The sequence below is a fragment of the Sapajus apella genome, unplaced genomic scaffold (assembly GCF_009761245.1).
Source record: "Sapajus apella isolate SASKATOON/1434 unplaced genomic scaffold, GSC_monkey_1.0 scaffold1, whole genome shotgun sequence".
In the NCBI taxonomy this organism is placed as follows: domain Eukaryota; kingdom Metazoa; phylum Chordata; class Mammalia; order Primates; family Cebidae; genus Sapajus; species Sapajus apella.
Window position 1 is genome coordinate 2,802,927 of NW_022436941.1, and position 16,283 is coordinate 2,819,209.

Below are 16,283 nucleotides of genomic sequence, written 5' to 3' on the forward strand. Positions count from 1 at the left end.
AAACTTAAGTATTAGTGACATTTTGGGTCTAGTTGATTCTTCGTTGGGGGCTGCCCTGTGCGTGTAAGATGCTTAGCAGTGGCATCCCTAACCTCTAGCCATTAGATGCCAGTACTCCCCACAACCCACCACTACCACCAAGTTGTGACAGCTAAAATTCTCTCCAGATATTGCCAAATCCAAATGGCCCTGGGGTGGGGGTGGGGACAACATCAGCTGAATTTGGGAACCACTCATCTGTGAGAAACCTGAGTGACTGGAAGAGCAAATAAGGGGAGCCACGTAGGAATTGAGGCTGATATAACAGGAAGGGGCCAGGAAACATCCTGTGGGATTTGTGTGTTGGTTTTGAAAGAAGTCAAGATTGTGAACTGATGAGTGATGTTTAGATTGTTTTCTTTTGAAAAAGAATGCTTTGGTTGCTGTGTTAAATCACTTTCTCAAGGTGGTGGAATTCTTAATATTGTGACTCTAAATACCATGTTATTAGCTAATGAGCAGAACTTTCTTCAGGGTTTATAGTGTTAATATTTATCATGAACCATTGCATTGTATTCTGGGATCAAAATCCTGAGGCCCTCACAAAAGAAGCCAGACCATTGTTTGGGGACTGGTTTCCAAAGGAACAATAAAATTTCACTGAAAAAATTTCTCTCAACACTTCCCATCCCAATAAAACACAAGTAAAACTAAAACAAACAAATGCACTACCCTGCAAACAAAAATAGCAACAGCAAAAAGATACAACAGCCAAACCAAAAAGCCTAGGATTGTACGCTAGAGACCAACAGGTAGCTACCCTTTGAGGTTTGTACTCCATTGGTGAATTTATTTATTTATTTATTTATGTTTATGGTTACATAATAGTTGTACATATTTATTAGATAAATGTGATCGTTTGATACAAGCATGCAATGGGTAATAATGAAATCTGGGTAATTGAGATATATCCGTCACCTCAAACATTTATCATTATTTTGTGTAGAGAAAATTCTAAATCCTAGTTATTTTGAACTATACAATAAATTATTGTTAACTATAGTTACCCTATATTGCCACTGAACACTAGATTTTTGTACCTTCTATCTAACTATATTTTTGAATTCCTGAAATTGATCATTCAAGTCTTTACCACTTTTCAGTTTAGCATTTATTGGTTTAGGTATCATCTGCACAACTTTAGGTAGAATGACCACTTATTATGATTTGCTAGAGACAATCCCATTGTCCCATTTTCTGCCTATTTTTACCTACCCCCAGCATAATTATTGTTTCCTTTTAGCCTAAAAAATATCCTACTTCTACTGATAAACTTTGTGATTGTACTTTCTTTAAGCTACATTATCCATGAAGCTGAGTTTCTAGTCATCAACAATAGGCAATAATTATCTACTTAATAATCTTATGGTTAAAAATATTCTAGTCTCTTGTTTTTTTCTGATGTTTCTATTTCTTCTGAATCAAGAAAGATATCCCTTTCAAATTTGAATGAGCTACAAGAATATGAGCATTAAAAATGCCAGTTTAGGTGCTGGCAAGGTTGTAGACAAAAAGGAATGCTTATACACTGTTGGTGGGAGTGTAAATTAGTTCAGCCATTGCGGAAGATAGTGTGGCGATTCTTCAAAGATCTAAAGACAGAAATACCATTTGATCCAGATGTTCCATTACTGGGCATACAAACAAAGGGATATAAATCATTCTATTATAAAGACACATGCATGTGCGTGTTCATTGCAGCATTATGCACAATAGCAAAGACATGGAAGCAACTTAAATGCCCATCAACCATAGACTGGATAAAAAAAAAGTGATATATAAGCACCATGAAATACTATGCAGCCATAAAAAAGAATGTGATAATGTCCTTTGTAGGGACATAGATGGAGCTGCAGGATATTATCCTTAACAAACTAATGCAGGAACAGAAAACCAGATGCCACATATTCTCCTTGAAAGTGGGTGCTAAATAATGAGAACACATGGACATATAGAGGGGAGCAACACAGTGGGAGATGTTAGAGGGTGGAGGGAGGGAATCAGGAAAAATAACTAATAGCTACTAGACTTAATACCTGGGTGATGAAATAATCTTTACAACAAACCCCCATGATACAAGTTTATCTTAGGTACTAGGCTTAATACCTGGGTGATGAAATAATCTTTACAACAAACCCCCATGATACAAGTTTATCTTAGGTACTAGGCTTAATACCTGGGTGATGAAATAATCTTTACAACAAATCCCCATGATACAAGTTTATCTTAGTACTAGGCTTAATACCTGGGTGATGACATAATCTTTACAACAAACCGCCATGATACAAGTTTGTGTAACAAACCTGCACCTGTACCCTTTAACTTAAAAAATTTGCCTGTTTAGGAATGAATTATTAGTATAGATGTTATTCAAATTCTACTTCTGTCTCTGAAAGCAATTAACATATTTATTTAAATTTTCCCCCTCGAATTTCTGCTCCAGTTGAGAAGCCAAGCAAGAAAATTGAGTTACCTGATTAAGTTTTACATATTGTTTATTTGACTTTGAAACGTAAGCCAAGGTATCATTCAGATGACCCTTAGGGATTTTGAGAACATCCATTAATTTCATGGCTAGTCATGCAGGAATTTCTTTTTGGATTTTTTTTTTCTTTTTTTTTTTGGCATTGCTTCCTCACTCTGGGATAAGCTCCAGAAAGTTATATTAAAGGAAACTGGTGTACTTGATAGATGTGCCTTCCTCTGTTAAAGTCACCTAGCTGGCTTTATCAGGAGTAGAAAGCCTCACCTAGGTTAAGAGATGAGGCAACATGAACTAGACCTGTAATAGCTGCACAGTCCTTCCCTGAGACCTAATGTATCCATCACCAAAACAAAAAGGGAAAGGACATCCTAATAATGAGTAATATCATTTAGTTAGACAGTCATACTAGTATATGTCATACTAATACTTTTACATACTTCAAAAACCCCGTTTTCTTACTCTGGCTGTGAAACTGAGATATTATAGTTGCCTTCTTTCCCTTCTTTTTTTCAGTTAATATGTCATGGAAAATCGTGCCAGAAAATTATGGTTTGAACCCGGACAGTTTTCTTCTATCTTCAGCTGCATCCACAAGCACCACGTGAAATGGAGATCTGGCAGCTCTGTGTGTATCAGTCAAGTTCCGCCATAAGACCTGACAATTATGGTAAAAACCAATATAAATACCCAGTGTTTGTTTTCTCTCTCCCTCCATAATAACTATATAACCTCTTTTCCAAAATATGACAATTATATTTCCCCCAAATTATCTTTTTTTCCCTTGCAAAAGAGTTTCCTCATCAGGTCTCCTGTATTAGGTTATTCAAAATCTGCTTCTTTTATTTCAATTATTTTACTTCAAACAATGAATAGTTTTGGGAAGACAGAGTTGCCTGTAATGGCATTGAATGCTTTTGTACAGAGCTAGTTTTTTAAAGCAAAGAAAGTTAACCCCTATTTTATAACTATTCCTGGAAGCTTGACTTCAATATTGGAAGCGCTACATGTTGTTAAAAAAAAAAAAAAGTCTTTTAAAGATAACATTTAAAGCAGTATTGTAAATACTGTAAATATTTTCATTGTAGAGATCAAAAATACCCTCTTTAGTAACAAATAAAAACATTGCTAATGTCAAGTGAATGGGTATTGTGGCTTGGAATATGAATTTCAGTGAAGGCACTGAAGCACTGAAACCCTGGAAGTCAGTATTTCAAATAACTTAGGTAGAAGGGGAAAGAATGTGAGACAGCATGGGAGAAATCCAAGTGGGCTCTAATGAGGGCAAAGCCACTCATGCCAAAGGTAAAAATGAAGCATTTAAAAAATATAGCAGCTAACACCTATATATTCTTCAAGCATTTGTGTACCAAGCATTTCTTTAAGCACTTTGCACTTTTTAACTCAATTACTCCTCCTAACAACCCAATGAGGTAGGTGCTATGTAACTCCCACTTGACATGTAGGGAATTGAGAACAGAGTAATCTTTTAAACATTATTATGCTAGAAAACAGTAGACTAGAGATTTTGAACTCGTTCCTGAGTCCGTATGCTAAACCACGAGGCTGTATTGTTATTATTATGAAGTGTGAATGTAGAAAAGGCAATAATTGTGATTAATGTACTAATTTATCTAAAATGTGATTGCTGATATCTATATAAACTAAAATTGCAACTAGACATTTGATAATTGCATCTGTGTCTCCGCATTTATGTACATTCAAGTTGATAGAAAATATTTCCTGTAATCTTCTCATTGGGCAAATAATATTTAAACCTTATGTTTAAGTTTACATTACGTTAGTCTTGTATAGTAATCGATATTGCATGGTAGTTAAGGGTACAGGCCCTGGAGCCAGACTGCATGGATTTACATTCTGTACTACTTCCTAGCCATGGATCTTCAGTAATTTATCTAAACTATGTGCCTCACTTTTCTCATCTGTAAAGGCAAGGTAAGAGAATTCATTGCTAAAATGATTGGATGGTATAATGTATTCTAGTATAAGTGTCTACGTACTAAATATTCAATGAATATTTGCAATAATTATTGATGAATCTATGTAGCTACAGAAGCAATATGATTTCTTCAGGAAAAATTGACTTTTAAAATGCTATAAGGATGGGTTTGAACAAGCTAACTACTTCTAAGATCAATTATAAACATTTACTCTGTTGTTTCCCTTGCAGATTCTGTATTATATTATAATTTGCTTTCTGATACTGTGGAGTGCATTAAAATAGGCTTTTTAAATCTCTGTCTGAGATTTTTCAAATTTGGCTTGTCTGCATTGTAAATTTTAGTCTCATAAGCATTAAGAACTACCTATATTTAGAGCAATTATATTTGAAAATTGTTAAAATATAATTGCTATTTTATTTGCCTTCTTTCCCTCATATTTTTTTCTTGATATGTTCTTCTCATATTTTATTTTCTTGATATGTTTCATCTTATTTCAAATACTATAAAAAAGTGTCCATCTTTTTGCTTTTTCTTTCTCTCCTCTCTTCCCCTGACACACAGAATTTATCAGGAGACAGAGCATAAGATAATTTATATTGTGGACAATATATTTATTTGCAAAGAAAGCAAAAGGCGTGTCCCAGGCAAGTGAAATCATATGCATAACAACTTTTAAATATGTAGTGTTTCTTAAAATCATAGATGTGTTAGGTTTTATTATACTCAATGAGAGAGCAGCTTGAAAATTACTGCAAGCATCATATATTATGGTTTAGGTTCCTCTAGGAAGTTTACTTTTTATATTTTTCTGTTAGAATTCTTCATGACCATATCTGTTGCCCATTTTTAATATGGTTGTTTATTTTTCTTGTTGATTTGTTTAACTTCCTTATTAATTCTGGTTATTAAATCTTTGTTGGATGCATACTTTGTAAATATTTTCTCTTATTTTGTAGATTGTTTACTTTTGCTGCGCAGAAGCTCTTTAGTTTAATTAGGTCCCACTTGTCAATTTCTGTTTTTGTTGCAATTGCTTTTGGGGACTTAATCAAAAACTCATTGCCAGGGCCAATGTTGAGAAGGGTATTTTCTGGGTTTTCTTCTACGATTAAAAAAAAGAAGAGGAATTCTTCACGTCCCTCTCAATTAGAGTTATTTTAAAGAAGGTTAATGCTTGAACCATAGTAACTATCATGCGGTCATATCTATGTAACTATATCATTGTACTTTGTGTGGAAATGATTTTTTACTTTACTCCACGCTTTACTGCTATTGAGGAATGGAAGGAATGAGACTAAAGTGACGGTTTGAAAAGAATTGCATTCAGACTGGATTAGTTTCCTAGGGCTGCTGTAACAAGGTACCACAAACTGGGTGGCCTACATAAACGAAATATATTGTCTTAGAGTTCTGGAGGTTAGACATCTGAAATCAAGGTTTTGGCAGGGTTGGTTCCTTCTGAGGGCTGTGAGGGTGAATCTGCTCCATGCCTCTTTGTAGCTTCTGGTGGTTTGGAAACAGTCTTTGACATTCTTTATCTTGTAGCTGTGTCACTCCAATCTCTGCCTTCATCTTTACATGATCTTCACATAGCCTTCTCTCTGTGTATGCCTGTCTTTGTGTCCAAATTTCCCTTTTTAAAGAGCACCAATCATATTGGTTTAGCACCTACCCTAATGACTTCATTTTGACTTGATTATCTCTTTAAAGATCTTATTTTCAAATAAGGTCACATTCTGATGTCCTGGGAGTAAGGACTTCAACGTGTCGTTTAGGGGATGTACAGTTGAATTCATATCAGCTTTATGATGTTACTGCACTCTTTTGCACAGATATAGACTGAATCTTTTGTTATACACGTGCTCAATCAAAAGAACAATAATCTGATTTTTTTTTACTTTGATTAGCTATTCATGTCAATATCAATTTGTTCTCACTATTGCAGAGTAGCAAAGCTTTTGCATCAAATCTGTAGCAATGGAGTCTTCAACTGCATCATTTTGGATATCTAGTTTAACACTTGGCTCAAAGTAAACTCCTTACATTCGGTTTAAAGTCAGTGCCCTGCTTGTAGAAGAAAACATGCTGGAATGTTTTTCATCAGACTTTTTGAAACAAAGTAAGAGGTCATTACATTATAAATGAGTAAAAGCCTGCTAAAGGAAAATCTTAATGTCTACAGTACTAATTCTTAAACAATGTTATTTTATTGATTTTTTTTCACTTGTGATGATTTTTAAAAATGTAAAGTAGAACTATAAATGTAGGCATTTTGATTTTTCAGTTTCTTCCATAGAAGAAAAAGTTATATTAATAATGCTTTTAATGTACTTAGATATAATTTTTTATTATTAAGGCTAATTATAATACTTAACTCTTTTCCTTAAATGAGGATTATTTTATTTTAAAAGAGATATGTGAAATGAAACATCTGATTTTAATTAAATTCTGCAAATTTAGATCTAGAAGTCAAAGACAAACACATTTTTGCTTTTTGATTTTATGTTAAGCAGTCAAGATGTTTTTTATTCTTCTCCTGCAGTGCTAATTTTGTACAGTTTAATGAAAATCATAAATCCCCTACTATCCGTGATAATGAACTTTCCTCTGTGGAAGAGAATATAAACATTTCTTAACTGTTGCTAAGATGTTATTTTGGAAAGATTAACATCATTTAAAATATTATTTGATATCAGATTTATAACTATCATTTCTTTTCTGGACTTTAATGAAAAGTTATTCCTTTTAATTCCAAAATTGGCTTCTGTACCAAATATTATAACATACTACATTCCCCTTCCCACTCCCTGGAAATTAAAAGTCTCAACTTCACATTAAAATTTTGAGAGGCATCTAGGAAATTAGCCTGAATTTACTCAGATAGCTCTAAAGTTAACAAGAATAGACTGATCTTCATAGAATAATCAGGACAGCAAGTGCGTCAGAAAGTGACCAAAACACCCCTCATTTAACTGGCTTCACATATTGAGAATTAAAGAGAATTAAAACTGCAGGAACTTTGAGATAATTCATTCCCCACTCTTTGATTTTACAAATGAGGATCTGAGGCCAGGAGAAGTGAAGGGATGTGTTGTAATACCTACACTTGCATGTGCTGCCTTGACATTTCTGACCCCCACAGGGTCCTAAAGGTTTACAGCCATGAGTTCCCTTACCTTGCCAGATATGTCCCCTACCCAGCAGGAAAGGCTCCCCACCAGGCTGGTTCAGCCACCCCACTCAGGCCTCAACCCAAGTGGTTTTTGCCTTCTTACAAGCTGCTTAAATTATTCAAAGAAGCCAATTACATCCCCCTCCGACCATGGGAACCAGGAGGCAACTTACCCTCTAGTTGCTGTACACCACAGGCCCTGCAAATTCACTCTACTCCTGGGTGTAACTACTATGCATCCCTGAATAGTGTGCAGAGTCTTCTCACCCAGGCTGTGAGTGTATGTGATTAATAAACTGCTGCCAGTCTCATCTGTCCAGTGTTGAGTATATCATGTACTCACCCACCTTGTATTATTTGGGGACATGGATCCTTCCTTCACCAACATGGTGGATAGGAAACTATCAGAACAAGGGATTTGACCAGTTTTGCTAATATGGCTAGTATCTGATTCACTGTTGTATCTTGTCTATGGCTTTCAGCTAGCACATTACAAAGATTAGGTGATAAATAAGTGATTATAACCATCAGAAACTCTATTAAACAAAGGTTATATTTACTTTTGTATCCCAACTCTAGGACATAAAACAATGTTTGTGGTATTTATTCATTTGTCTAACAAAGATTTATTGAGAACCTACCCGTGTGCTGGTCACAATATACAACAAACAGATTCTGTGTCTATGGTTTTTTAAGCTTGACATAGTTCTGCTCTCCCATTTTCCCTGCAAGTTGCTTGCAAGCTCTCTATCAGTCCTCTGCCAGGAAATGCTCCTGTTCCTCAATGCTTCTAGCTTGGTGAGGTCATTACCAAGCTTCCATTCAAGCCAGGATCACCATTCTTGGTGAACTAGAAGGTCTGAATCAAGAAAAGATTCTAATTTGCAGATCTGCTGCTTGGGAAAATGTTTATAGTGATCTGCCAATGACTATCGTTGCTGTCAGTGGTAATGATGCCCCTACATGAGAAGTATTCATCTGTGTCTAAGACCCATAGTCCTGAGCATTAGTGCACATGAGAGTAGACGCCGAGGTATAGCATACTTTGACAACTTTTTATTTTGTTCAGGGAAAGGGAGAGTGCATCTATGCCAATAGGACTCCACGGAGGCACTCATTTAATCCCCTGGTAGTTCATTTCCTTGAATTCTTCTGCCATATTTCTCAATATAACTATCCCTTGTTCCAATTATCTGTTGCTTTGTAAAGAAAAAAGACAAACAAAAAACTCCAAAAAGACAAAAAACAAAAATTAAAAAGACCTCAAAAACTTGGTGGATTAAAACCATAACAATAACATTTTATTTCCTGAAAATCAAAAATTTGGGCAGGGCTTATTGGGAGTAGCTCCTCTCTGTTCCACACAACTTCAGCCGGGGAGCTCAAAAGCTGATGTTGAATTCTTCTGAAAGCTCATTCACATATGTGACTGTTGAGGCTGGCCGCAAGTTGGGGTCTCAGCTAGAGCTCTGAAACACAACATATACATATGATCTATTCACGTGGTATGGGCTTCCTCAAAATATGGTAGCGTAGTCTGGGAAGAGCATCCTGAGAGAGAGAGAAAAAAGTGCTGTATTACCATTTCTACATCATCCTTCGAAGACATATGATATTCGGATGCAGTCTGGGCTAGAAACATGTTTGTAAAGCTGGCCGATATTCAAGGAAAAGAGAATTATACTGTAACATTTTATGCAAAGATTTTCAAAGATTTTTAAATGTGTTTTAAGACCAGCACTTCTCAATGGGATGTAAGTGAAAAAACAAAGAATAATGAACATTCTTGTGTAACCTGAGAGGCCAATATTGGCTAGTAGCAGTATCTACACAGCAATTCCCTTTCTGGGTCTATATAGCCAAAGGATATGAAATCAGCACCTTATTGAGATATCTGCTCTTCCATGTTCATTGCAGCATTATTCAAAATAGCTAAGATACGGAAAAAACCTAAATGTCCATCAGTTGATAACTGCATAAAAAATTTGTTGTTGGTGATGGTGTTTGTGTATAATTGAATATTATTCAGCTTTTAAAAGAAGGAGATTCTGCCATTTATGCAACATGGATGAAACTGGAGGACACTCTGTTAAATGACATAAATCAGACATAGAAATGAAAATACTGCATGATTTCATTTATATGTTACTATGGTTTGGATGTGTCCATCAAGTTGATGTGTTGGAAACTGAATGGTCATTGTAACAGTATTAAGAAGTGAGGCCTTTGAAAGGTGATCAGGGCCAGGCACAGTGGCTCACGCCTGTAATCCCAGCACTTTGGGAGGATGAGGCAGGCAGATCACCTGAGGTCAGGAGTTCGAGACCGGCCAACATGACAGAATCCTGTCTCTACTAAAAATACAAAAACTAGCCAGGCTTGGTGGCAGGCACCTGTAATTCTAGCTACTAGGAAGGCTGAGGCAGGAGAATAGTTTGAACCCAGGAGTGTGCTGAGATTGCACCACTGCTCTTTAGCCTGGGCAAAAAAGCGAAACTCCATCTCAAAAAACTAAAAAATCACATGATCAGGCCGCTAGGACTAAGCTCTCATGAAGGACTTGATGCTGTTATCACAGGAGTGTTGGTTATGGCAGGAGTGGGCTCCTAATAAGGTTATCACCATTCATTCCCCGTCTTGTGTGCTCACTTCCACCCTTTACCTTCTGCCACGGATGACTTTTGCCAGATGCCAGCACCATGCTCTTAGACTTTACAGTCTCCAGAACCATAAGCCAAATAAACTTCTATTGTTTGTAAATTACCCAGTCTGTGGTATTTTGTTATAGCAGTAGAAAACAGACTAAAGCTTATGTGGAATCTAAAAGCAAACTGCAAACAAAAGGTTTTACATAACATAAAATCAGAATAGAATGGTGCTTACTGCAGGACAGGGGAGGAGGGGATTGGAATATGTAAGTTGAAGGGTACAAAGTAGCAGTTACGAGGACGAATGATTCTTGAAATCTAAAGTACAGCAGGAGGGCTATGAAGGTGGTAGTTAATAATATACTAGTGCATAGTGGACATTTTCAAAGAATAGATTTTAGGCACTGTTACCACACAGACACCAGGGATTGCTTGAGCCTGAGAGGATGAGGCTGCAGTGAACTGTGATGATGCCATTGTCCTCCAGCCTAGGCTGACATAGGGAGATCCTGTCCAAGAGAGAGAGAAATAGAGGGAGAGATGGAGAGACAGACATAAACAGCTTAAAGAAAAACTCTCAAGTACAATTGTGATCTTAATTATTTCTTACCTTTGTTCACTTCCAGTTATGTGTTTGTTATTATTTCTTTGTTGTTATTGTTTTTTATTATTATTGTTTGTTGTTATTTAACACATACACATACACAGAGTATCTTTGTGAGATGATGAATATGTTAAGTTGCTTACTTGTAGTAATTTCTCTATGTATATGTATATCAAAAATCATGTTGTACAGCTTAACTTTGTGTAATAAAACATTTAAAAATAAAAAAATAAAACAGTGGGCATAAGACCAAAACAAAATAAAAGTGAAAGAAAGAATTCTAACTATGTATTAGATCCTAACATATGAGTAAAGGGCTACTTCAGTATTGAATCTACTTATTGGTGTTTTGTGTTTCCGTAGCCGTGGTCTTACCGTTATAATGTACATTTAGAAATGTTATTCAATTGCTAGTGAAGTATTCTGCTTCTGGTACACTGTTCTTCCCTATAAAAACATGATCTCAAAATAAAATAATTTACTCATAGAATAAAACACAGTTGGATAACTATTCCCTAGTGCTTTTTCCCTACCTATAATGATGCACAACATTTGCTGTTTGCTTATTTTTTTAATGATGCATAAAGGATGACTCTTCTTTTCGTCTCTACAATTTCACATCAGTAAAATGTTTATTCCATGCTCATTTTGCCCCCTAGTGGCTTTTTATGGCCTTGTTCCATATTTAAACATAATTTTCAAATCTTGTGGAATATAAGGAAAAGTACCATTTTGTTACTCTGCCACATGAACATCACTTTATAGATGAGGAAACTAAACCACAGAAAACTTACAGGACTTGTCTGGTGTCACACATCCAGCTAGAACTAGAAATTGTATATTGCTGTCTTCTACCCTGCTAGAAATAAGCCTCAGGAAGGCAGGGCAGTCTGGTTCATTGATGAACAAGAACAGTGCCTAGCAAATGCTAGATGTTTAGTAAATAGTTGCTATATATTATAAATAAATGTATGAATGAATCAAGACTAAAATCTGAATTTATAGATTTCATACTTTGTATAATACTATGTAGTTTATCTTCACCATAAATCTTTTACATAGGGCTTGATATTTTATTCCACTTTACTCCATGACACTTTCAACTCCTTGAACTACCTCACCTTTTACTTGTTTTGCCATTAGGTTTGTTACATTATCATTCATTTATTCATTCAATATTCGTACCAGATGAATCAGGCACTGTGTTGCCTACAGAGCCACAAAGAGGTACTTTTTAAAATTCAATTTTTATTTATTATTAACTGTGGTAAAATACTATATACTGTAAAATTTGCTATCTTAACTATTTTAAACTATACAGTTCAGTGTCATTAAGCATATTCATATTGTTGTGAAACCAATCTCTAGAACTTTTTAAACTTGTAAAGTGAAATACTGTGTCCATTAAACTTCCCACCCGAGCTTTGGCCACCACAATTTTCTTCTATGTCTATGCATTTGACTATATAGTATTATTCTGTTTTTTGACTGGCTTATTTCACTTAGCATAATGTCCTGAACATATATGTTAGGACATATATGTTAAAGTATATAAGGACATATATGTTAAAGTATATGGCAGATTTGTTTATCTGTTTATCATTGATGGACACTTGGGTTGCTTCCGTCTTTTAGCTCTTAGGAATAATGCTTCTGTGAAGTTGGGTGTACAAATATCTGTTTGAGACCCTGATTTCAATTCTTTTAGCTATATCCTCAGAAGTGGGATTTGCCTGATCATATGGTAATTCTATTGTTAATTGTTGAGAAACTGCCATACTGTTTCCCATAGTGGCAGGACCATTTTACATTTCCACCAACAGTGCACAAAGTCTCTAATTGCTCCATATGATAGCCAACACTTGTTATTTTCTTTCATTCTTTCTTTTTGTGGCACCATACTGATGAGTGTAAGGCGATATCTTATTATGGTTTTTATTTGCATTTCCCTGATGATTAGTGATGTTGAGCATCTTTTCATATGCTTGTTGGATATTTGCATATCTTCTTTGGAGTAATGTCTATTCGAGTTCTTTGCTACAAAGAGGTGCATTTAATTAATCAGTTACTTCCTCTATAGACAGAAAATTCTTAGGCAGCAACATGGTGAGAGCCATTTCCCTTGTTCTTTTTGACGCACTATATCACCATTATTTCAGATCTCAATCATAAATATAAAATAACTAAAACTTGTTCTTATTGTATCAGGCACTGTTCTAAGTATCTTATATATATTAACCTATTTAATACTCAAAACTTTCCTGTAAATGGAAACTATCCTGTTATAAATGGAAACTATCCTGTTACTTTCCTGTTAACTATCTTCAATTTGCAGAGGAAGACATAGAGGCAGAGAGAGGTAAGTGACTTGTCCAAAGTCAAATGGCTGCTGAGCAGTAGAGTCAGGATGGATACCCAGGAAGTTGTTTTAAAGTCTATGCACTTAACCACAATATTATTTTGCCTCCCTGACACCAATGCAATCTTTTAAAATATCACCTACATCTTTTTTATTGGACACCTTTTCTGTATAAGTTTGTATTTCAGACAACAGGAAATTAAATGTAAATTGATAGCATTGTAGGAAGATACTCATTGCCTCAGTGGATGCCAAGTCTGTGGTACAGCTAGCTTCAGATGTGTTTGAATCCAGTTGAATAAGTCAAACAATACCTTATATCTTGATGGTCCCAGAAAATGTTCCCATATCACATCTTTTTGTCTCTGATTGAGCTCCATGTCCATTGCTGTAATAAACATGGTAGCAGGGAGTATTAAATGCTGTCACCAGTTTACCCAAGTAAGTCATGCAACTGTACCTGGAGCAAGGGTGACAATCATACCACCTGAAGCACAGAAACTTGGAGTAGGGTAGGGATACTTCTCATGCAGTATTACTAAACACCCATTCACATTTTATTGTTTTTTTTTTTTTTTTTGGTTTTGTTTGTTTGTTTTTTTGTAAATAGGGAGCTTTTTATTGCATTAGGAATAAATACATTAGGTGAAATTATTAAGATTGAAAAAAATGCTTATGAATGATTTGAGTAATAAAAAGGTAATAACAATAGCTATTATCAATTTAGTGCTAACAATGTAATAAATGTTGTCCTAAGTATTTTACATGTATTGACTCAATCCTCACAAGAACTATATACTGGTTAGATACCTGAGGTGCAAAAGGAGCTGGGTGAACCTGGAAGGGAATATGATAACTTGCCCTAAGTGACCCAGGTGATGCAGTCAAGGTTTGAACTCAGGGTGAGCTTCAGAACCTCTCCGCACTCTATCATTTGTACTCTAGGCTATCTTCAGAGCCTCTTCTATAATCTGTCATTCATATTATAAGGTAGCTTACTTGTCACATATACAAACTGTAGCCCACAAAAGAAACAGAATAATTTATCAGTTATGCCTGATGTTTACTATCAGGAAAGACAGCAGAGGCCGTCATATGGCCAACCAAGCAAACAATTAGAGCTTACGCTAGCATGTAAAGTCTATAGTTATGTAAGAAAGAAATATGTAAATATGAAGTCTATTTACCAAGTTTGTGCTAGACCCCATTTAAGGAAAAAAAAGAAAAGAAAAGAAACGGTGAATGGCTTATGGTCCCTGTTCAGAGCCTAAGGGAATTGGTTGAAAGTTTAATAAAAAAGTGTGCTAAAATTTTTTTAAATACATGCTACCCATCAGAACTGTTCATCATCATAAGCATTGCATTTATTTTACTTATATGTACTTTAACAATATTCTAGTTTTGTAGTTTAAAAAAATAGCTGAAAATCTGTCTCAAAGCTCTGTCACCTCTTAAAAAAAGCCAATTTGTTTAAACAATGCCAAGCTTTTTCAGTTATCTACATTTTCTCCTCAACACAAGCGCAATCCAAAGGCAGCATCAAAGCCAATATACAGTATGTATGTTAAAGTTTTAATATTTGCAAAACTGATCAAGGTAAGGGATTACTAACTTTTTTAACCACTAGAAGTGTAATATTAGCCGCATAGCTTTTCTTGACCTCAATTTTCTCAACTCAAAAATGAAGACAAAAATAAACTGGATTAGGATGTATTGATTCTTCCATTCATTCAGTAACTCTTTATTGAACATGTATTATGTGTCAGGCTGTGTGCCAGGTGCTGGGGATGGGACATAATAATGAACAAAAATGATCATGATCCTTTCCTTCCTTCTCAGTGCTTACAGTGCCATTGGGGGAGATAAACATGATTCAAATAATCACTCCTCAACTAGTCAAAGGACTCCTTAGGGCTTTTCAGTTTGTAAATTCCATATACACGCAAACATAAATAGTTCATAGAACACAAATCTTCTTACATGTTTATTTGCAATATCTGACAAATCTCATTTATTTCTTAGACTTATTTTTTTCCAGACTATTAGCCACAGATATTGCAAATCAGTTATAACAATTTTCTGCCTGTCAATGACATAATGCATTGTCCTGGCTCATTATTGTAACAGTTGTTACTATGCATATTGAATGTAAATTTCAGGTAATAATTTAGTCATCATTTTCTTCTCATTCCTAGAACTGCCTTTCTATTTCTAACAGGGAGGGATTAAAAAATAACCAAATTAATAAAATGTAGAATTTCAAAGGTAAGAGCTGATTACACGTACACACAGAGGGGGCAAGAGAGAAATATGTTGTTTACTCTTCTAGCTATAACAAAATATCACTTGGGTTCCCCCTTTTCCTCAGATTTTAATTCTATTGATGAAGCATATACAGCAGAAAATATGAAAATGAGTTGTTTTCACTGAATCATTAATGACTTGAGGCTGGCAGGAGGTAGACTTTTTAACTGCTTACTTGTTTATTAAATTTCTTTTTTAGCAGTTCGTCTCTGGATTTCTTCGTGTAATGCAGAGTCATGTTGTTAATAAAATCATCTTTAAAATTTTTGGTTTTACCTGTAGAAGTGATTTTACATGTTCCAGATGTCTTAGGTTGCGTTAAATGTTTGAGGAAAGAAGGCTATTTATTGGAAACTAGCCAGGATCTTTGTTTAGAAAATTTTTGCCAGCAGCTCTTCTGTTTCAGGCTGTGATTTCATCAAAAGATATTTTCACAAGCCATTGCTTCAGTAACCACATCTCCAGCCCCACTGGAAGTGGATGTGGTTAATCTAGTAGACAGCACTCTTTGTCTGAGCCTAGCTTAGACATGGTAGACTGAAAAATTATGTATCTGAAGTTGTTTTTCACCATGGTTGGCAAGAGGCTCTGATAATCTCCTATCATTATAGGTTTCTTGCTTATCACAACAGCAAGGCTTCTTTGACAGGGCAGAGTCTAGGCAAATGTTTTGGTTGATAATGAATTGTCCAAATCTTAGATTTCATTTGG

At 35.3% G+C, this 16,283-nt stretch overlaps 1 protein-coding gene across 2 annotated transcripts in view; it reads left to right on the plus strand.

Annotated features, from left to right (window-relative positions):
• Nucleotides 1–16,283, plus strand: part of KCTD16 (potassium channel tetramerization domain containing 16) — a 303,937-nt gene that overhangs the window by 655 nt on the left and 286,999 nt on the right. For both annotated transcript variants that reach the window (XM_032243348.1, XM_032243261.1), the window contains exon 2: nucleotides 3,038–3,191. The gene's annotated coding sequence lies outside the window, so the exon portion shown is untranslated. The remainder of the gene's footprint in view (nucleotides 1–3,037; nucleotides 3,192–16,283) is intronic.